Here is a 22,276-nt window from a genome sequence, read left to right as displayed (position 1 = left end):
AAAGATGAAGAGAAACAAATGCAGAAAGAGATTGCGCTTGTTTTGCGCTTCTTATTTCAGTCTTCCTTGCATTTTGCGCACAGAACGACAGTGATAAACCTTAAAAATATGCGGAACCACATTAAACAAACAAAAAAGGCATACAAAATATACGTTAAACGCGTTTTTTAAGCGAAGGGTGTGGCCGGCGCGCCTTCCTTTTGTTAACAATTACCTGTTTGTTTTCTTTTCTTTCGGCATCCTATTGCCAGTCTTGTTACAGACGCGAGAGGCTGAAAAAGTAGTATATTATAAGCAGTGGTTTGCATTCACGAGTGCGACGGCGACACGCGAGCATACATATATGGAATGACGTGCCCGGAAGATTACTGGGGGAGAAAAAATAAAATCAAAGCGGCGTTAATTTTCGCGCCAGTGTCAGCCCTCGAAACTCACTCGCTCTTCGCTCTCCCCCAAGCTGTATGTACACCTTCGCTACGTTGAAAGAAGGACTTGAGCACGCTTGCCCTGTCGGTGCCACGCGACAGGCCTGCTCTGATTAATAACAAACCCGGCGGCTGGCCACACCTGATTAATGACGCGCCAAGAGAGGTTTGCGGAGAGTGCCAGTTTAAGGGGGCTCGAAAACACCGTCACGCAAACGCAGAAACGTGCGTCGACACACGCCAGCGAATACATCACACGCGCGGTAGCTCCGCGTGCGCGTTCGTGTCTTACACGCAATGCGCTGTGCCGTTAGGATTGATCAGCACGATCACACACACGAACAAAACGGTGTGCGGCATCAGACAGCCCCTTTAAAGATACTGATGACTGCGCGTGAAAAAGAAGCTACATAAGATTGCAGTGTCCCAGCGAGTCAATAGCCAAGAAGCATGTGGTATGCGCTGCATGCAGTTGACGTCGGGGCCGCGCAAGATCGCCAATGGCGACGTGCACCGCGCGCAGTTTAGTTCGAGCACGGAACAAAGCGCTATAGACGCGTCCGTCGTTGAGTGCATTGATTGCAGGTTACGCAAAATAGAATCCCACCTGTATACGTGCTCTTCGCTTATGTGGCGCATTTCGCAGGCTTCCTCTTTTTTTTTTTTTTTTTTTTTTTGCTCGTGCGTGGCATACCGCGCTATAATGCCTTCGCCGGCCTCTCTTCGCCAGGGGCCATTTTATGCGCATACATTCGCCGTACATATTAAATAGATAGCCCCCCCCCCCCCCCCCCATTCTCAACAAGCTCTTCTGAAAACTCTCGTTCGGCGCGCTGCAGGAAACCAGCAATTCCGGCCAGAGCTTGTAACTTCTGCCTCCCCCTCAAGCTTGCCGTCGCAAGAAGCCGTTCTTCGCCACCTTCTCTTCGCGCGCCACGGCGATCGGTTCTCGCGAGGCCACGGCACACGTATATACGCACGCTATTCGTGAATGCGACCTGTCGAGAAAAACCGGCGCTTTTCGAAATCGTTTCGTTGCATGGCTCTTCGAGCAAATCTCGTAGATACAACGGGTAAAAATCGAGCGAGAAAACTCACGGTGCGTCTAAATGAGAACGAACCGCGGCGCGTAGATAGCTTAGAAGTTCCCTTCGAAAATATATATCACGCGCTGAGCTCTGTCCTTTTTATAGTGTGGAAACTAAAAAGCGGTTAACATTAAGATAAGGGAGCATGAAAAAAAAACAAAAAAACAATACGTAGTCTCTCCGTTGCTGCAATCAGAATTCCAGTGATTACAAAACTTTGTTTTCAAAACTGCGTTACAATGGTTTGAATAGATAAGTGCGTGTGAAGCGCGTGGTAACACAGCACCGATCAAGCCGCGATTATATGCACGTAAGCTATGATATACGTTTTGAAAGATGTGTCTCTGCATATCTTTTCTTTACTTACAACTCAATAGAATATCAGTCAATCCATCGACACATAACAATACTTAACTGACATTCTCCCGTTTTCCTAATACCATTAAGTTGTAGTAAAGGTCTCCCGTAACAACTGCTCATAACTGTCTATAGATTTCGCTATGCTTAGGTGGCTCGATCAAGTTTCTTCGCTGAAAGTGAGTTAATGTGCATTATCCCCACGAACTTGAATGTCGTGCACGCCTCGGCAGTGGTACGGTGGTTACGGTGCTCGGCTGCTGAACCGAAAGACGCAGACCTACCTGTTCGATGCCGGCCGCGGCGGTCACATTTTCAATGGAAGCGAAATGCTAGAGACCCCGGTGGCCGAAATTTCCGGAGCCCTCCACTATATACGGCATCCTCAATCATATCGTGGCTTTGACACTTAAAACCCCAGAAATCACTGTTACTGTTGTTGCTGTTACTATCACTGTCGTGCGCAGCTACCCACCTGCCGTATTCATGACGCATTCGACACAAGACACTGAGGACAAAGCTCTTGCCTTAGCCGCAAAAAGCAGGATGCTGCGCGACCAACGAGCATATCGATAGGCGGACGACGGTTTGTGTAACTACTAGTGAGCAACTCAAGCGCCGTACCCGATGTGATCAAAGTTTAACGACACCGAACGCCTTTTGTGCAGCCACATAAAAAATGTCGGGGATTGTATTACGCTCTCAGATTAGTGCATTTTTAATTCTAGGGTTTTACGCGCCGAAACCACAACGTGATTATGAGACTCACCGAGCGGCGTACTTCGAAGAACCGCCTGTGGTTCTTCTACGCGCACATAAATCTGAACCCAATACGGTCGTGTCAATGCACTCTGCTCCCATCGAAATGTGGCCGCCGCGCGCGGGATCTAACCCACGACCTCGAGCTCTGCAGCTCAACGTCATAGCCACTACGCTAACACGGTGGGCCGGATAAGTTTCGCGACACGTCGCCATTATTGGCATTTCAGTTTTATCCATTGCTATGAGAGAGAGGAAGCTTGTCCACTGAAACGTAGAACACAACGTCTCTATACAACGGCAGGAAGATGACATAACACATCTGCGTTGCCGTCCATAGACCATATTGCGCCAGAATGATTTCGCAGCAGCGCGCAGCCTGCGGAATCGCGCTTTGCTCTTGAAACCGGCTGAGGAGCTGGCGGTATATCGAAGGCCCGATACGAAGACGACGAAAAGAAAAAGAACGAAGAGCCTCGAGGACACGCTGCTGCGCCCACACGAGCACGAGGTTGCGCCAACGACGGTTCCACAGCATCGGAATGAAGCGGGCATGGAGGGAGGGCGCACGCGCATGACGGGAGGCTGCTGGCAATCGGCCGGCCCATATCGTCCCTGGGGGAGAGATAAAAACTGGAGCCGCCGCCGCCGCCGCTTGTCTCACAATGCGGCAATCGGACACGCATGCACATACACGGCAGGAAATAAAAGTAAGGCACGCAGACCAGCGCACGAAAGGGACAACGCATCGCTTTTACGCCGCAGCGAATCCATATCCTCTCCCGAAGAGCATGAACAAGACGAAAGAGGAAGAAAGGGCGATGCATTCGCGCTCAAATAGGGGGGGGGGGGGGGGGGGGGGGGGGGGGAGAGAAGAGAGAAAAGCGCTACCAATCGCATCGAGGGACAAAAAACGCAGATTTAGGGAGAAGCAAACAGGCAGTCGAACTGGCAGGGGAGACACAGCGAAGGAAGACGCCACTTTGCGCAAGCAGAGAGGCACGAGGAAACGTAAATGGGGCAAGACTTCTTTTCAAGCACGGACGAAAACAATGACGAGAAAAAAGAAAAAAGAACAGCGCCGGGAATGCAGACAATAACTGCGGGCCCGGCCACGCACAAATGTCTTTCTATTCCGCTCGTCTCTCGCTCGCTCGTCTCCAAACACTCGTGGCGCGCACTCTTCGCTAAACCCGGCATCCAGATCTACGAGCGCAGTCATCAGGCGCCCGCAAGCAGCCGTGCAGGATTGGAAACGACCGCCGAAACGAGAGAAAAAAAGAAGAAGAAGAAACGGGAAAAAGGCGAAAATACGCCGTGCCGTGGAATTTTCGGAGTCGGCGTTATAGGGCGTCGTGTACGACCGTCTCTGCGCGCACACCTTGCCAGCTTTATACGATTGAGAAGAAGGGCTTGTGCAGAGTCACTGGACGGACCGGGAAACTGCGCGCAATCGTTCGCGCAAACGCTTTCTCTCGCAGAAACGCGATCAGTGGGCAAAATGAAAGGAGGCCTCACCGCGGTTGCCACCACACATGGGACAGGCATTATTATTATTATTATTATTTATTATTATTATTATTATTATTATTATTATTATTATTATTATTATTATTATTATTATTATTATTGCTGTTGCAGTCACGCGGTGTGCACGGTGGTGCGCGGTAAGTAAAAAATTTCCCGAACAATACGTTCACACCAAACATCAACCAACTCTTGGCACGATCGCCGTAGCTTGATGCGCCCGGTCATTTGAAATTGTGGAAAAAACATCTCCTTGTACACACGGGACGTAGCAGCGTCTTTCCAGGAGAGTAGACGCTCGCTGAGCTTGGTGTGCGACCTGTCGGGAATACAATGTCTGTCGTACGTGAATACTTGGACTACTAAACGAATTCGCGCTCAAGAGAAGTCATGCTCTCATTGCACTTCGGCTGGCGATTTGTAATCCTAGCTACAGCTAGCGCCGAGGAAGAGAATACAGAACCGTTTGCAGTGTCCGTGGAATGGTCCCAGACGTACACATAACATATCTAAAATGAGCGCAGTGAACCAGAAAACGCTGTACTCTCCAATATGTTTGACACAGTCTGAAGTTACCCATATACTTTTCAAGCATTGCGAAGAAAAAAATATTGCGCGTCTTTTTTTCTGTGTATGTGTGCGTTTGTTTTTCTTTGTTTTTTCGAAGCGCAAACAATTTATGTGCGCGCTGTGAACGGCAAAACATGCAAGGCACGTGTAGACGGCTTCCTCACACACGTGTGCCAGCGAGGCGCCCTCGAGGCACAGATCGCTGCCGTATATCCGCAGGCGTATAGTACGAAGATATGCGGTGCGAGGCTTAATGGCCGGTGAACGGGAAGCCAATCGTCAAGGCCTTGTTTGAAGGAGATCTTTGCGCACTCACCGACATCCACTGTTCTGAGCAGGGCCGGCGTCAGAGTGGGTATGGGCAGACTTACCTACAAAGCAAGGAATGACAACATTTTAAGCACCTATACATATAGAGCAACGAATAAAATGACATACGCAATAGTACAAGCTGTTCGCAGACAGCGCATAATTAAGCAGGAATATTACGAATAACAATAAACGACGTCATTGTATACACGACCGCGCCAGTGACCTAAACCGTTTCTGGCACATATGACTCGCCCATTTTACAACACTTACAGCGTCGGCTCCCCGACTCCGATTTCGCGGCTCGCAGCTTATCGCCATACACAAGAAAAGCTGTGCTAGGCAATATCTGCGGACTACACGACACCGCGGGGGAGCGCGCGTCGTCGAAACGCGGCTCCCATCGCACTGGCCACTTGGCCCATTCCGATCGAGTAAATGCCCTTGTGCGTGTTCGTAGGACGGTGGGTGTTTGTGTTCGATGCACACCTCATAGAGCTGCACTACCGTCTTCCCAGTTTCTCCTCGGAACACGGGGCTGCCATATCCGCGTACTATACTGGGTGAAACCAACCAATCACACCAGCTGGCTCCGTCTCTCGAGGCGCTCGTCGACTTTCGGACCGGGTCCCACAGGGCCCGCAATGAATGTGCACACACAGCGAGGCGCACAAACGCAAACAGAGAGAGCGGGAAACCAGGCGCCCGACGTCGCGGAGGAAGGAAGTGGCCGCACCAGCAGCCTGCATAAGTAACGAGGTCGAGTCGACCGCGCCGGCGCGCGAGGAGTCGAAGAAGAGCGCGCGCCCGTCCCTATATAACGACGGGCGCAGCCACTTCCGTCCGCGCATCTCTTTTCTTGCACAAGTGTGTAGACATCTCTCGTTCCGAGGGGCGACGCGAGCACGGCTCTAAACGCAACTGGTGCAAACGACAGCTCCAAGATGCTCGGGAATGAGTGATCACCGAGTGCGCCCTTTCTCTCCCCACTACATATTCCCCGCTGCCACGCGCACACGCTCGGCCTGCGACACTTGTTAAGAGGACCGAGACCAACGAGCCGCTTTTCGCGACACGTGTGCGTGACTGCAGATACACGCCGTACATAACTGACGAACGGAACAGGACAAGCGAAGTTACGAAACCTGACGCAGAAACGCGAAGACTGCACTCGGGAGACGCTGAACGACATATGGGGTTCGGTTTCCATCACGTGGTGCGAAGACCGCTAACTCGTTACAGGACTCGAGCCACTCCGTGCGCGAGCGAAACCCTTATGTGAGCTGGCGCTCATTACGCCGCGTGCGTCTCGCGCCCGTCCGAAATCGTACGGGAGTAGCAAAAAAAACAAAAAAAACTCAAGAACAAAAAAAAACAAACAAACAAAAACACCTCTCGCCGCAGGTCGCGTTACCGAAGTCTTTTGTTGTTTATGTATTTCACTGTCAGAGCTCATACAAAAATGCGAGTCTGAGCACGGCTGTACAGCGTAAATGAAAATGTTAATGGCGTAATTGATGAAAGTTCAACTGTGTGAAAGAAACCAGAGGACAATTGCGTAACAGTTTACTTTTTTTTTCCTTATTTGTGCGATAAGGAGGAGAAGGATAAAAGAAAGAACGCGGTAGGCTACCCTGCACTGGGGAAGAGGGAAGGCCAAGGAACGCTCCAAATCAATTACGCGCCGAGGTCTGGGGCGGAGATCAAGGAAACAATCTACATATAGTTCGGTTGCTGTTGGTGCATTCCTGGAAACGAGCACGAACAGCTAATTGAACAAGAACATTCCTCTTACATAAGAGCTACCGCTCACTGACGCCGGGACGCCCACCACGATCAGCGTGAGAGGGAGACTACCGCGTCGACGGTCGCCACTAGAAGAGTTCACTTACGTAAGAAAAGTTTTGTAAAGGCGGACCGAGATCAGGTATTTTTCATCCCGCGTGCCACTAGTTACTGCACACGCCCGTGCGGGGTTCGCAGAAATGAAGATTGTCTCGCAACTTCAGGATATAGTTCGTTTATTTGCGATAATGTGGGCTGGTGTCCTCTGGTTTCTCTGAGAACAGCGAATGTAAAGGGGAAAAAAAAAACGAGACGTACAAAATGACTACAAAATAAAACCACAGCTCTATGCGTACGCCGCACTCGAAACTCGAAGCATCCGGCCTAGTGCACACATGGCGCTCGACATATTTGATTAATGAATAAAAGTTTATTACTTAGCTAATTAATTCTAAATTAAATTAGCGCATTATGCTTGCTCCCTGACTTCCACTGGCGGCAGAGCCCTTGCGAATTTGTTTCACTTTTGCGTCATGTTTCATATTAATAAGTAATTACTTTCCCCCTGATTATCTTAAGCGCTCGAAGCGCGTTCGAGCTGTCGAAAGGTCGGCAGACCGGCTTCGTTACAAAAAGAGTGGCACACAAGCGTTACATTAGGAGAACCATACCATGCTATTACGCTGGTATACACATGGAATAAACGATTTTTCTGCCTCATTTGCACAGACACCGACTTTGCGATGCAGCAATAACGAAATTCACTCCGCGGTTTCGAGGGCACGAGTTCTCCTTATGTACACGCACAAACCTCGCTGCATTCGGCAGCGACGGTTGAGCGCACAGGCAAGTAAGTGGTTAACAGTAGGAAGAGTTAGTAAAGCCACTACAATATAGCGCGCATATACGATATATGCCGACTGTCGCAGCGCATATGCGTGCAGTTCTCCGATAATGAGGGCTGTTTTTTTACGGGAGTGTGACGGAAACTTCGGTCACACAACGAAGCGTTGGCATATACAGAAGATGTGAAATTTGTGCAGGAATGGATGAAAATGATTGAGAATTTTCCACGTGGAACATGCCACGATTTAGAAAGGCTTCTTTTTTTTTTCTTTGACGTAGAAGGCACTGACAGCGAAGACAGAGCACGTCATGTGTCCGGCCCTGTGAACGTCTTCGTAGGTAGTAGATGGCCTATACCACTGATATCCGATATACGCATATTTATGCAATCATAAAGGTAAGCCCAGACATTCATACAGCACGTCGGGCCTGCGCTGCACTCTCGAACTTCAACCGCCGCGCAGACCAGAGCTGAGAAATGACGCGGCTCGCACATGCGCGAGCGAGCCAAAGATATGAACGGAGTCTCAAAAAAAAAAAAAAAAAAAGAAAAACGAAGGACGCAGCCGTATTGCGAGCACGCTTTTACAGAAACGCTTTCGCGAGTAGGCCGGGACAATTCCGTATCGAGCGCGCAGGAGGGGCCCATCTACAACGCTTTGACCATTCGGATTGCGCTCGCTAAGTGGGACGAATCGGTCCCCGACGGGCCATTGCGCAGGCGACGAGGGGCCGGACTTTTCCGTCCGAGGTACCAGAAGGGCGCCGAGGCGCCTCTTGTACCTCGGTGCTAAACAGCTCGAGGTCCCCGCTTGTTACGAGGGCGTGTACATATATGTAGCGCAAAACCATGACAAAGCACGCGATTTAGCAGAGAGTCAAGAGAGAGGAGGGGTACGTAGAAGAGCGGGGCGAAGCAAGACGGTGACAAGCCGCCTTGTCCATCGCGAATGAAAGTACGAGTGCGGGCGCCGCAGCTCAAACCCGCTAAGCGCTACTTTACTTCTGCCCTCACATACTTTGCGACCGTAAAAGCAAGCAAGATATGAAGCATGGCATGGCTAAAATGCCGAGTTATGCATCGACGGCTGCCAAGTCAGTTACAGATGAAAGCGAGCAATTTGGGCAGCAGGCGACAGGTAGGGAACGGGATAAAAGGCGTTGCAAAAATGGGACACTCCTTAAAGCGTTACCACAACAATGCTTGAAGCAATGGCGTCCTTCGTTATACACGCACGCGCTGAACGCCAAGCAGCTAATTCAAGCCACCGGTATGAGACTCCGGTGTCATGCTCACATCTTCCCCTGCGGTTTATCAAAAGCCAATGGAACGACGTGAGACTTCGAAAACAAGCCTTCTTCCGTTCACCTTTACTTTCGCAGAATCTGATGCACCTTCACATAATCGACATCTATTGTTTAAATGCAATCGTTGACTACTCGCTCCGAAGGCACGGTGAGCTTTGTCCGTAAATGTTTCTCAACACGGAACATGCGAGAACGACATACAGCGCGCTGAGCCCTCCCCTTCGGCAACGGGTGGCACCACTTATACGCGTACGCCAATGCGGCGCATATGACTGCGCTCACCGGTGCCCCCACTGAAAAGAAACTATATCACAAGGTACTTCGAAAATTCGAGCCTATCAGTGTCATCTCAGTACAACTCACCAGCGCGTGTGCACGCGCACGATGCGTCTTTCCCGTGACAAACGGGACCCTATGAGAACTGGCAGCTGCTTGGACGCAGCGATGTCGCTCCCAGTGATCGTATAGACACCGCAGAAGCGTGCGCCTCGAAGAAGTAAGTTCCCACTCCAGACAAGCCACGTGAAGGATCCAACTCCCGAGTATTACGTTGACACGCCTCCGGCGTTTGCTCATCCTGCCGCCGTGTTGATCTTGCGCTTCCCTTAGCCTCACTATTCTTGCCTGGATGCGCCGTGTGACGCCCCTTGTTATTACTATCGCGCTTCCACCCCGCTTCTTCTCCTTCGAGCTGTCGACCCACATAACGTGTCTCGTTCGTCCCAGCTCCTCTAATCCCTTCGCCTCCCTCGGATCCCCGCGTGATGGCGCTCCGGTGGCAGCGTTGTGTTATTGCCTATGCGGCCTCCTTCATGCGTACCGCACACCCTCCGCATGCCTCTGCCGCCGCTCAAATCCTTAGATCCCCTGCGCCAACTCGCATATGCATCGCGACCAAACATTCCACTCCCGTCGCGCACCCACTTTATCTTCTTCGCGTCTCTCTTCCGAACGCGACGTCCACGTGCTCTGTCGTATTCGCTCCTCCATCAAGATTCGTGTGTTTGCCCTTTGCCAGCGCGCGCCATACGTGCGGGCCCCGCACTTGGCAAACTCGCTGCGAAGGCCTCTCTTAGATGCACGCTTTCCCTTCTAGGCGCACAGCAACGCACGCACAATGACATACTCAGAGATGACGCTCATGGGCGTTCGATAGGCAAACACCGCCTGACAGGTGATTCGCGAGGTAAAGAGAGATTTAAAGGGAAATCGGGACGAGGTCAGACCACTCGCACACTTTTTTGTATAAGGCACACGGACGCGTGGACTTGGCTATCTTGACTGAGCCCGTGTTGTAAGGAGACCGTGCCGTCATGAAAGATTGGTTTATAGTTCTCTGGCAGCGATAAACGTCTGCATTGTAAGTACAGCGGTACATGATCTAAGTAGAAATAAGCATAGACCTCATGTGCGGCCATCGGAATCACACTAATGACAATAAAAATGAAACGAGTTATGAGATATCGAGAATATAGTTAAAGCTAAAAACGTATGGTGAAAACTTGTCAAAGTAAAACTTGTCAAGTTTTTCTGTTTCCGTAGCTGTTACTCAACTACTAAAGGGGACGCCAAACGACTGATTTTTCCCTTTGCCAAAATCAATAGCAAGCTAACTGTCGCACATTGATTGCATTGTGCTCGGTCTATGAGCAAAACAGCTGCAAGAATATCACGCGGTAAAAGTATGCGAGGTTATTGCATAAACCCCAATGTAACGCTTATGTAACAGGCAGAACTCCCTGTGTCTGAGCCTTCGCATAAATAAATCTCAACCGGTGAAAGAAAGAAAGAAAGAAAGAAAGAAAGAAAGAAAGAAAGAAAGAAAGAAAGAAAGAAAGAAAGAAGGAAGGAAGGAAAGAAAGAAAGAAAGAAGGAAAGAAGGAAAGAAAGAAAGAAAGAAAGAAAGAAAGAAAGAAAGAAAGAAAGAAAGAAAGAAAGAAAGAAAGAAAGAAAGAAAGAAAGAAAGAAAGAAAGAAAGAAAGAAAGAAAGAAAGATTCAGCACGCTACTTTCTCATTGCTCTCGATCATATTTTGGTAGCTTCTGCTGCGTCGTGGTTGAGGAAAACATGCAGGGAAGCTGCTTATAATTTTATCCTCATCGCGCAGAAGATACGACTCTCAGTAATTACAGAAATGATTATCATGGTTCATTCATTATCAAACCACCCTCCATGTTCGCAATTCACTCGTTTTGAGAGACCCTTTGGTGTAAACTTTCCACAGAGCACAACCTTCCCAATGACTTCAGACTACGTAGAGATATCTTTAAAATTAAGCAGATAATCAAACACAAAGCTTCTGCGCACCACTCTTCACAGAAGCTTTGTTTTCTTTTTTATTTATTTTCGTGTTTTTCAAAACTCAGACTGAGATAGCCAGCCAGAGACTTAGTATTCAGCTTTGCATTCAGCAGCAGTGTACAACACGACGTTTTGCGGCAAACAAAAGCCGAGACGCGAATGAAGTGCGTTGCGTGCGCGAACCTACAGCCGGCAGTGCAGGCTGTCGACGACCACTAACTCCGCCCCGCAGCTACACAAGAGTATGACAGTGTACGCAGAGGGAGAGGGCAGTAGCCACGACGACGGGACGAGCGCGTGGCAGCGAGAAAAGAAAAATTGAACGCGACGGAGATAACCGGCAAGCTTGCTTTCCGGCACTGCCTGCATGCTACGAGGGAAAAGCACAGCTGGCGAAGGGCCGTCTGGGCGGGACCCGTCAGGGAGAAGAAGCGACAAGCATCGATCTGCGACGGTAGAAGAAAGGATGAAAAAGCAAGAAGGGGGGGGGGGGGCTGTTATGGAGCTGTCTTCGACGGCGTCGCCTGACGCCGGAAAGACTTGTACGGGCCGCCGCTGACAAGTCACCGCCGGACGTTGGCACGTATCAGCCAGCTGTCCAGTGGTCGCTGCGGACGGGTTCCCCTTGCTCATGAAGGCGACCACGCAGCGGACGTGTAATCCTTCCTCGTCGTCACCCCCCCCCCCCCCCCCCCCCCCCAGCTGCTGGCACTGTTAGCCCATGGCCTGGACGCGCACGTTACACGCCTTCATTTCTCATTTCCGCCCTTTAAAATAGCGGTATCTGATCCGGTAAAAGGTTCGACAATTTATTTACACGAGTACTGCTCCTTTCTAAACGGCTGCGCACTCACCAGTTCACGGTACACAACGGAGTTTGGCTCGCAAAAGATAAATACTCGATCACGGCTCTGAAGTGAAAGTGACAAATGCGCGGCTCTTGTGTTATAGCTCCAGCCTAAATTGAGTAGCGCAGATGACGCAGTGTGAGACACATTGTCAAGCTTCATAAAAGAATTAGTGCTAGTGCCCGTAAGACAACTGCCTACGCGCTTTTTCCGTAAAATATATGACAGAATTGGTATCCAACAACCTCACAAACTTTGACGCGTCTTACATACGGTTTATGCAAACAGATAAAAGCATCAGATAGCGTCATGGGGAAATAAATTCGTTGCGCACGCTTTTATATTTATTAGGGCGACCTAAATTCGGCTCCCGCGGCACCACCAGAGTACGCAGAGTACGAAATAACGAATGCCCTCAAGCGCATATTTACGCCAGAAGAAGCAGAAACGACGAAAAAGAAGACTCCGACAGATTATGCCGACGCAGATTTGAAAGCAATGGATGCTAGGAAGCAGAAAAAAAAAAGCCACTTGAAGCGGGTGAGGTGTTTGAGGCGCGAACGACACCAACAAAAGTTCGATACAGCAAAGAAACAAGAGCAGAAAATAAGCGGAGGCCTGTAATCTATAATGCGTTTCCACGACGATGCAGCCGCCGCAGGCGGCGCAAGGCCCTAAACACAGCAGGCAAAGAAGCAACCACGACGGCTATCGAACCTAGCGCAAGGGGCGTCGCGGACGGCTATGTGGCCCGGGTGCAAGCAAGTGCGCGCACGTACTCCGTGATCGACCCGAAGACAAACCGTGGCTTTGGGCGGCTACTGCTGCTCCACGGTTCCTCAGCGCCGGGGGGACAGGACGGTACAACGCGCAGCGGCACGGCTACCACTCAGTGCGCGTCTATTATGAACCCCGCACCGTTCAGAGAAACCACGCAATGGAGCGATGTCACGTGTTCAGAACAGAGAACGCCGAGGGTGCCGCACAGATGGCGAATGCTAACCGGGGTGGTGTTCCAATTCAGACAGCGCATTTTGCGCACTGGTTTTATCAGAAATGCGAACAATAACAAATGCTGTCAGTTAACGCATATATGCCCAAACTCAGAAAAAATGACAGAACAAATTTTTTTTTTTTTTTCAAAAAAAGTGTACTTGTACCCTCAAAAGAAAGCACAAGTTCTTTAATTACTGCCAGGTGAAAGCAACACTGTTTTTCAAGCAGTCCTATACATATAGGACACCGGGCATTAGGGGTGCTATGTGCCGGTGTGGCAAGCTTTGTTCCTCTCCATAACGTCTTTCATACAAAGCACGCGTTTGCCCGGAGAAAGCGGTCGGCACGTGGCAGCATGAAAAGCAAGCAATGTCTAGGCTTGCACACGTTGAGAATAAGGCCTGCTTGATGTGCTGTAGGTGGCCGTAGTCATCAGCTAAAGAAATAGCGATGTTAGAGTGCATCAAAGAAGCGTCCTATATGTAGGACACTGGGCATATATGGGTTAATAGAGGAATGTAGCCATCACTCGGCAATTTTTGGCAAAAGGTTTCACGGCTTACCGATTCTGGCTTATTGAAAATCCGCACGGATAAGTGGAAAGGAAGGCAGAAAAAGAGATATAAAGAAGCCGAAGAAGCGAATGAAAACCATTCCACTGCACCCCTGTTCTTGCATTAAAATACATCAAAAGTCCGTTATTACACAGAACTATATGGCCTAGCAGCTTTCACATGAGCTGGCGAGAGCTCAGTGTGAAAACTCGTTAGGTGTGTTAGTACTCTCAAAGACATCATATTGAAGAGAATTATATATCAATTTGATATGTGTACACAAACATGCAAGTACACAAAGGATATAGGGAGGGAGCAGGCTGACGACTGTCACCGAGAAGGGCACAAAGCCTACCTACTCTTTCGGAAGGAAGGAATAGACAGAGGAAATGAATATAAGAGGAAAGGAAATACGAATTGAACAAATGACGGAGACGCAGGCCGAGACAAGTAGGAACACGGACGAATGTCTATAAACGGGAGCCCAAATAAGCTTCGTTCAGGAAAGTTAACAGGGTTCGATGGGGCCTGGTCACGTTGAGCAGCGCGCCGTCTCGGAAACTGGCAATCGTCAAGAGCCGCACAGTTTAGTCCAATCAGCCTATATTCTTTAATTAGCGATGCAAGCTGCGTAATGAATGCGGGACACTCTACGATAAGATGTTTCAGTGTCTCAGAAGAGCCAGAAGACGTATACAAGATGGACTATCCGCATGCCTTTGATAATATAAGCGCTCGCGCACCATAAGAGCAGCCCGACATCCACAGATATGTACGGGTCACGATTCGTGGCTCAGAGGATCGCCATTAAGCAACCATTTGTATGCTTGTGGATTCAATCAAATTTTTCTTCACGGCGAAGCTTTGTTCGCCTCTTCTGCCCGCATTGCGCATGCTGGATACTACTATCTTCACGAGTAGAGAACTTGGTACTGAGTGGCATGTTCCCATCCTTGGCCCATGCATGCCCCACAACGGGTATGTGCCCGAAGTGACAGGCAGTAAGTGAAGATCTCGACAAAGAAGCAACCGAGTGTGGAGAAAGTGAAATGAGCAGGCAGCAGTAACAACAAAAACAAAATGAGAGCAGAGTGTGCAATGACCAAGGAGCACAAGAGCTATAGGGAAGTGAGGAAGTCGATTGCAGAGAAGTGCACCATTTTCACATTCCATTCGCATCATTATGCACAAACATTTTTGTCATTAACGTTACGTTACGCTGTTATTAGCTGCTGCTAATAACCTAGTGAAGATTAAGAGGAAGACGACGAATTGGTGCTGGTCAAATAATGCTCTGAGCAGAAAGCTAGGGTTCTGCATGAAACGAGGCTTCCAAAGGAAGAAAAACACAGCTGAGGAAGACAGAAAATTTCATTGTAATGAGATCACAAACGCAGGCGCGTAGGGTGGAGTCCGCTGACGCAGGAGAAGAGTAACTGGATGTCTCTGAGAGAAACCTTAGTGTAGGTGAACAAGGTATTAGCAACGGGCGCGTATTTATATGAATTTGTATAACACTCACGCGGAACCAAAGATGCGAAGCGCACACTGCCCATAAGCTATACGAGGCATACTGGAATTAAGGCACAATCAAAAGCTATATCTTGAGTATGCTTTTTGGAAAACAGACAACAAGCGCTCATACACCTTTCAACTATTAGGAGGTAGCACGACAAAGAAAGTCAAACGACCGTGAGTCACAACAGATTGGCGCAGAGCTATTGGCAAAGCAGCTCTCGGTACAGAGCTAAAGCTAGTATCCATGAACGCTAAGATTCCACGCAACAGACGAACTCTTGAGGTGAGAGCCGGTGCAAACAAGAATCCGCGAAAAGAGTGAGGAACCGGTTGGCTCGCCGCTGCACCGCATCAGACCTTCGCGTGGCGCGTGGGCCGGTGCAACGCCCGATATCACTGAGGGCTTATCAGGAAGCCACCACGCTACGCGTCCAAATGACTGCGCGCGTGCCCGATGCATCCGGCATGCGCCGAATGACGCAAAGATGCTGGACGCGTGCCCCGCAGGCAGCTTCCATAGGCGTGTGCTGCTGCCAGGTATCCTCGCAGGCGATTCGACGTACGAAAACCTGGCATGTTGCGACAGGTCTGCAAGAAATGCGTGTACGTACATCATTCAGTACATATACAGCCAATGTGTCCGGTCCGGACAAGAAGACTGGGCTATCAAACAGTACGCGTGTAAATTGCCGAGAATCCAAACAATAAAAGAAGGCAACAACATGATGTGGCCGGAGAAGATGCGATGTTAGCAGCGTCTGTGCCGTTCCAAGGTTGGAAAACAATCCGGAGATTCGAAAGAAGCCGGAAATGGACAAGGCGCTGCAGCGGCTGGCGACAGCCGCGCTCCCGGCCATCCCCTGCGTGCTTCCTGCCGGGACAACAGGCACGGCACATCCCCGCTTCCGCCGCTTCCTTCAAGGGCGTTTCGTATTCGGGAAGCTGCTACGCCGCTTCGAAGGGCAGCTTAGCCGGTGTGCAAGCGGAAGCTACTTCCTGAATGCGGAACTGGGTTCTGCTGTGAGCGCGAATGTAGACACAAGGAGCTTGGTCTTGGGATGAAAACGTGCACCGTGTTTTGTCCCTGTTCATCCGCAAAGGACGCCTCCTGCTACAACAAAACAGGCCATCCCGTGTGTCACGAATGACAATCTTACAAAACAAGGCGCAGCACGTTCTACATATACCGACGCCGGCAAGAGGTATTACTGCAGTTCTACGCGTTTCGTACCGTTAAGTTGCAGGCGTCACGCAGAAACCATCTATCACCACATGCACATGCATGCACGCACGTTTAAGTTTCATAAACGAATAAGCTATATTTATCAGGGCAGAATAGGCACGGCTTGTGGTGTAGTACGTGTCCCCATTTAGGCGAAAAAAAAGAAGGATGGACAATTTACGTTACTGGTAAAGTATACGCGAAGTGTTACCACAGTACCAATGCCCGGAGAGAAAGATAACGCGGTTAGAAACACATTGCTTTGCAATGTTTACATACGACTACCAAAGACATATACACCAACGATTCATCGTATGAGGTCTACTTAGGTAGACACTGTCGTCTGGCGTGTCATCCAGTGTGCGTTCACATGCATTCACGCACTTTTAATTTCGCTGCTGCTCCAGAATTGAACGGGCCACAAAGCCATTATCAGAACACTGATTTCTCTGACGCGTTCCGGTTGTTCCCGAGTTATGAAGTAATACCAGGTTTCTGGTTTCGAACAAATAAAACAGAAATTTTGGACGTGCATTCCTTTCTCATGAACGTAACAACAACAACAACAACAACAACAACATCAACTACTACAACAACAATAATAATAATAATAATAATAATAATAATAATAATAATAATAATAATAATAATAATAATAATAATAATAATAATAATAATAATGGGAAAATAAGGGCCTCTTAATAACAACATCGGAGATTACAGCTCCGTGTTCTTTTTCGTTTCTGTCATCTTTCAATAGATTGTAACGTCATGGTAAATCCTTAGAATCTTGTTCTGTAAGCCGTGAAGAACCTTTGGGGGGATTACATGAGGCAAACGCTAGATACCTTGAAAACAGCAAAAAAGAATGAGAAACTGTTAACACGCTTGTAAGAGGAATATTGAAACGAGGCACACTGGTGTGCTTCTATCCGCCCTTATTTCTGAGTTGTTGTTTGCTACTTTCGACATCCCTAGTATCACCCTATCGCTGCGCTAATTATCTCTTGCTGCCCCTATTGAACAGACGGCTAATTGCGTTAGCATTATACCTCAAAACTCCGCACGGCGTTATTACATTTCGTACTTGCCCTCATTCTCACTAGCGCTTATAAAGCAATTATTCGGGTTCAGCCTTCATTCGATTATACAGCCCGCCTGCGCATCTTGTTACCAGCGTGGTTCAACTTCGCAAAAGGAGCTGCGGGTTATAACGCCGCAGCGATAAAGAGATTGAGAAGGATGAGTTAAAAAAGAACGAAGCAATATGGATATGTGTGTGGCGGCGCAAACGTACACACACTGACAGGGCAGTCTGAATTTTGTCTTCATCGTGTGCGCGTACAGCTGTCGGCAACGCGCGCTCGCTCACACGTATCCTCACTCGTTAATCCATGCCGTGCCGATCGCGACTGAAGCGTGCGGCGCAGCCGCCATACATTCGGAGCTCCCAACAAATCCCACAGAGAAGAGAGTGGGGACTCGAGGGCTGCGAAAGCAGGGGAGGCAGGCAACGCGCGGGTGCGTCAGGGCACTCCCGCACTGAGGCAGCACAACTAGCTGCACAGGGAGCTGTTGAGGCGAGAGTGCCGAAAGAAACGGTGTAGCCAGAGCAAAACGAGACGCATTTCGTAGCAACGGGGAAAAAAAAAAAGCTTGCAGAGGAGAAGCTCGCCCCCTCCTCTGATCTCTTCGTCAAAGGTCGCGCCCGCGGACCCCGCACTGCATGCTGCAGCCGGCCCGCCCCATTCATCCGTATCGCGGCGGGCGGGGTGCAAAATGCTAGGTGGAACATAAAGACTGCCTGCCCGACGGAGAGCGCAGATGGCCCTGACATCCGTCACCAAAGTCTGTCCACAGGCAGTTCGCCGCCCGCCAAAGGGCACGCGCCACCCACTGGTCACATTTGCTTCGAAGCCGAGTCCGCGTGCCCGTGCGCGCGTCTGAGGAAAGAAAACACGGCGCCTCCTTGAAACCCCATGACACTGCATACAAATAGGCTATCACAGACTCGACGCGCATATCCAAAACTGTGTATGCAAAACTGCTACACGAAAGCAGAATGAAGTCGTGCACCAGTGAAGGCTGTAGCTGCAGTGCAGAAAAGTCCATTGGACGATCACCTGCGCTGTCGCCAGTCATAGTAGTTATCTTGCACTCAATCCATGCAGATAGCTTGTATTATCATTATTATTAGTAGTAGTAGTAATATTAATAGTAGAAGTAGTAGCTCGTGTAAACGCCTTTGTGAACGAAACATGCGTGCGTACCTCTCGGACATCGCCCGTAAAATTGTTCATCTTGAAAAACAAAGATTTGCGTATACTTGTTTTCTTTTCCTAACAATGGACTAAACACCTTTCTGCAATTGACAGCAATAACGTTTCATTATGCTCGCTATCTCTTGCGGTGCACCTTTTGCTGTTGCCATTTTGACACAGCGAAAAACTGCGCTTTATCTCGATATTCCCAGCAGCAGTCTAAACTGCGAGTCTACAACGAAACGGCGCTCGTCGACGTCGAAAGTGAAGCGTAATAGAAGCAAAGGGCATACATAAGCACGCAACAGCGTCTATACGTGATACGTACAATGCCCCCGCATTCATGAAACATATAGCAACACAATTATATGTATACAAGACGAGCAAAGTCTGCTCGACAAGCAGTAACGAACCTCGAGAGAACACAAGTCAAAACCAGCCAAGTAATATCAGCATAGGCGTGCACATCGGTTGAGTCCGAAAGAAAACAAGCTTCGTAACGGATGCAAAAGTGAACATAAACACGTACTTCTCATAACGGCCTGCCTTTGGTCCCCGGCTTTCCGGGGATAAAGATGGGAAGGAAACATCTAGTTCCTGCAATGAAACACGAGGATTTCTCGGCCTCAATTACCGTCAAAAACCTGCATGGTCATAATCCTACGTGCCCTTCAAAAAATAACGGGACCGGTCTTAAGGGTGAAGACTTGGTGGCCCGCTGACATACCCCGCTGAAGCTATAGACTTCAACATGAGTCGTCATGCCGTATTGCCCCCTCCTGCATTCCGAAACGACCCGCATTGGTGACAAAGCGCAGATTAGAGAGACGCGCGTGCTCCGCTTCTTCATTCAGCGAGCACGCCATGTTCGCTCAAGATACACGCCAACTAGCCTAAACAGGCCGCGATGCAATGCCCTTGTTGGAACATACTTTTTTCTCTCTCGTATTTTGTTCTCTTGAGCGGTGCTCTCATCGCGTCGGCATGGCAACACATCGCCCGTGTTTGTCGTGGAAAAATAAACACAACCCTCAAAGCAACGAAAACTCCATTCCACCAAACCGGGGCGGGAAAAAAAAGAAAAAAAAAAAGGCCATCGGCATTAAATGCATTGTGGAAGCAATCGTCGCACGCAATCAGCGTGTACGCTAACCGTAAAAATGTTCCGAAAGTTTTAACGTTTTCTTTGAAAAAACTATTTACTTGTTTCTTTGATGCAAAGCGACATCAGCGCGCTAACTCCGGATCCCGAACGCTGAACCTATATAACTGCGCGTTTAAATAATTCATATCAGTGTTATTCTTTTAGAGCACAGCTTTTAGGCGCCCGTTACTGGGTTGAACGGCGTCGCCGTCGGTGGCGTAACCGATAGACATGGAAAAATAAAATGAGAAAAAAGTACTCCCAGGATCGGATGGGAGTGAACCCAGGCCCTCTGCGTGGCAGTCGAGTGTTCTACCACAGAGCAACGCTGGTGCTTGAAACTCATTTGCAAAAAGACCCTATACAGACGTCATGTCGGGCAAGGAATCACGTTAACCTATGTAGAATAGCGTGGCAGAAGAGTAAAATAACAACCAGTCCTCACACACCGCTAATTGCGCGACGAGTGTGCGGTTTAATGCTTCCCACCCACTGCAAAGTGCTCAGCCCTAATTCTTCATCGTCATCAGCCAGGCACGTAGCCAGGATTTTTTTTCGGGGGGGGGGGGGCAAGGCCTAATTGTTCGAAAGAAAGTCTTTCCATGGCAAAAATAAAACAAATGTTGCCCGGGAATATAGAAGGCCGGACGAATTTCGGGGGGGGGGGGGGGGGGGCTTGCCTACGTGCCTGTCATCAGCCACATGCAGCATCAACAAGGTGCACATAATACCTTACAGATGTGTAGCGGGTCCCTCACTTATCCGCAGAAAGTCGAATAATGACGTAGTGGCTGCTCTCCTACTACACAAAAATTATGATTTATGGCGAAGTCGATACCTTGCGGAAAGCTGAAACTTCAAACACAGTTAGCTTTGCCCCAACACGAAGCTGCGGTCAGAATTAGCATTAGCCAGTATCGTAATCGTCGGGGAATTTTTCTTCCTTCCTGCATTCATCGATATATGCCGTGGAAGACCTATTAAATTTTGACATTTCAAATTCGGCTAATGCTAAAACTTTAGGAGTTTAATGTCCTTCGGTATGACTCGAAACGTATGTAACCAGCAAATTTTTATTTGCCGCTGCAGTGATTACGCACACTTTTCCTGTTTCGTAGCCATGCTATTGAACCCGCATCTACAGAGAAAGCACACTGGCAAAGCCACTGCTACTTATCATCCCCAGTGATAAATAACGAAGAGATACTGCACACTATAGCTGAACGAAACAAAAAAAAACTATAAAAATCCGTTACTTATTTATTTTTTCGCAAACGGTAAGTGATCCGGAAAGTTGAGACTATGTTCACACACCGGAACAAAACTAAAAAGAAGAAAAATAACGGTTTTTAGTTCAGGCTGGCCACTTGCTATGGAATTTCGATCCATGTATTGCCTGCACTTGTGAATCAACCACGATATCGAGCTTGCAGTCATTGTAGATGCGGCAGCACCGTACGGCAAACCCGAACGCCCAGTAAAACTTCTGTGTCGTTTTGAGAAGCACCACCTCGGTATGTGTCTGCGTGAGAATAAGGAACTTTGCGCGCAGTGGGCGGCTATATCAGGGCGTGTTGGTGTAAGTCAGCTTCTGATTTGTTGTAGCGCACGCACAATGACACGGGCACACGAGAGAGCAATGTTCGTGTCGTTGTCCAGTTACAGCAAATCGCGCTACGTCCTTCCTGCGTCTTCCTTGTCATTTTTCCCGACGTTAAACTCAACAAAACCCTATTATGAACGTGCACCAACAGGCCCATTTTATCGCTTTACTAAACAAATGAGAAAAATGGACGGAAATGCGACAGTTGAAATAAGAAAAAGACGGGACATAAAAAAAAAATGTGTACCGTTAATTCAGAACACGCACCAGCACGCAGTCTCGTGCAATGTGTTGTTTGCCTAGCACGTGTCTGCAACCTGAGAGAGCAAATGTTCATACAAACTGTCACATCGTGGACGCTATCCTCCAAGACAGGGACATCAATTGTAGAAACGAGTATACAGCGCACAACCACTGGTTCCAATAAACTATCTAAATCAGGCCTGCGCTGTGCTGTGAGCAACACTCGAGCGACGCGAGCACATCGGTCGACGTACTTTGCCCCCCGTGTGCGCTATACCGGCGGCTTCATCATGCACGTCGCGCATGCGTTGTTCGACGTCGCGACGTGCTCTAGGCGATTCCGTACGCAGCGTCGTGACGTGCGCGCTTTGCTGCATAAATCTTTGATTTGCCGTCATAACAGCGCTCAGGGCAGCCGAAGGGGGACACTTCATTAATTAGGGATTACGAGCCGCCGGTCGTTAGGGCGCGGCCCCCCGGATGGTGGCACGTGGATGAGCATTCATCAGCGTGAGGCGACGCGCTGCCTAAGCCACGACATAGTACAGCTCGCGCGCGTTTACTGCCGCACTGTGCACTCTATAGGAGGAGAAGGGGGCATCGTACGAACGT

General features: G+C 49.1%; 2 protein-coding genes across 3 annotated transcripts in view; one reads left to right on the top strand and one right to left on the bottom strand.

The window, feature by feature from the left end:
* The window catches only part of LOC119403407 (uncharacterized), a 714,971-nt gene that overhangs the window by 445,647 nt on the left and 247,048 nt on the right, over positions 1-22,276 (bottom strand). The gene's annotated exons all lie outside the window — the stretch shown is intronic.
* The window catches only part of LOC119403421 (protein scabrous), a 59,852-nt gene that overhangs the window by 22,297 nt on the left and 15,279 nt on the right, over positions 1-22,276 (top strand). The window lies entirely within an intron of this gene.

This window comes from Rhipicephalus sanguineus, chromosome 1 (assembly GCF_013339695.2).
Source record: "Rhipicephalus sanguineus isolate Rsan-2018 chromosome 1, BIME_Rsan_1.4, whole genome shotgun sequence".
Lineage (NCBI taxonomy): Eukaryota > Metazoa > Arthropoda > Arachnida > Ixodida > Ixodidae > Rhipicephalus > Rhipicephalus sanguineus.
Note: the sequence above shows the minus strand (reverse complement) of the source record. Positions and strands in the feature narration are given on the sequence as shown.